Source organism: Cyprinodon variegatus, unplaced genomic scaffold, assembly GCF_000732505.1.
Source record: "Cyprinodon variegatus isolate N-32 unplaced genomic scaffold, C_variegatus-1.0 Scaffold1648, whole genome shotgun sequence".
NCBI lineage: Eukaryota > Metazoa > Chordata > Actinopteri > Cyprinodontiformes > Cyprinodontidae > Cyprinodon > Cyprinodon variegatus.
Window position 1 is genome coordinate 112,069 of NW_015152101.1, and position 1,565 is coordinate 113,633.

The following is a 1,565-nucleotide window of genomic DNA, read 5'->3' on the forward strand; positions in this document are numbered from 1 at the left end:
AGAAAACAATCATTGTCAGTCTTGAAGGAAAGTACTGCGTTGTAAGACTGAGCTTTGCCATTTTTTTAAAATTGTTTCCTTTACATGTCCTGTGTCTATTTATTCAACATTTGGCACAGATCATAGAGATTCTGTGTTGAAGACAAGATGCTGTTGATTCTGATGGAAAATCCACCATGATGTTAAAAATGTTTTCCTCTGAAATCAGAACCAAAATAAAAAGCAGCTTCTTTGCTCCATCTCTAAATCCACAGGTTTCCCAGACTGGTCTCCTCTGAGCTTCATCATGTTGACTCTGAGGATCACAGCACTGATCCTGATGGTTGGAATCACTGCTGATATCATCAGAACCAGAGGTGAGCAAACTGGACCAGAATGGAGCACATCTACAGATTTTTGCTGTTAATCATTTTATTTTTATTTCCTTCCCAGGAAGCAAAAAGCCACAGAAAGGCATTAATGTAAGAGAATGCTTTGAAATTTCTCTCTAAATGTTCAGTTTGTTTCTATAACTTCATTATAAAGGTTAATGTTTGGTTTTATCTCACAGGTTCATGATGCTGTTGATGAGGATGCAGTAGATTATGAAAATGATGGAGAATGTTCTGCTGCTGCCACAATCAGCCGACCTTCATCTCATCAATACAGTTTATACTAAAGCAACGCTTTATTATATTTTGCTTCACTTTGCATGCTTAACTATTTACTTTTTTATTTCCCAATATATGTGCAAAAGTTTTCTCTAAACTTCCGTTATAATCTATAATAAAATTACTCCCAGAATCTCTGGATTTGTTCTCAGATTAAAACCTGGTGGCAGACAGACAGAAACTGATTAATGTGTCATTATTTCAATCGCATCATATAGATGCTGAGGAGAAGGTAAATCTAATGTAAAACATAAATGCAGACCTGCTCCGCATGAAAATAAGAAATCATCCTATGATCAGTCAGAATCACATCAAATGATCACAAAAGTGGTCAAAAACTCTGTAGTAGTTTTGTAGCAGCCTAAAAGGAATAGAAACGTTAAACTGCATTTTTACTTTAATTTTCTCGTGTCATTCTTTTCCTCTCAGTCGCTAAACTTATCTGAATTAAAGTTAATTTCAAATTGACTCTTAGTTCATTTACTGTTTTTTTCTTTACTTATTGTTATAAAAATGTTATTTAAATTCCTATTCCAAAAGAATCCTCATTCACATTTCCCTTTAAATGTATACATAATATGTTTACATTATTTATTGGCTGCATCAAAAAAATATCAAATATATTTTCAATTTAAACATAGATATGAAATAATACGATGTAACCTACAATAACTTCAATGATATAATGCTCTCGGTCATGAAATTAATTCAGTTTAGTCTGTCCAATAAGCTGCCTGTAGTGTCTTTAAATGTCCAGCAGGTGTCAGTATTCTGTGAGAAACTTTTACCGCAGCATCAATCCAGTTTAACAACGAAACGCTTCAAGATGCCTCATTAACCCATCACTACTTCTAACTCCCCTCAACTCGAGTACTTGGTATGATCCGTTCACAAACTGACACTCAAACCAACAAT

General features: G+C 34.1%; 1 long non-coding RNA gene across 1 annotated transcript; it reads left to right on the top strand.

The window, feature by feature from the left end:
* The first annotated feature begins 246 nt into the window (after positions 1–246).
* On the top strand, positions 247–722 carry LOC107104205. Its single transcript, XR_001482232.1, has 3 exons — positions 247–356; positions 433–461; positions 551–722. It is a non-coding gene; the product is annotated as an uncharacterized LOC107104205 (long non-coding RNA).
* Positions 723–1,565: the final 843 nt, after the last annotated feature.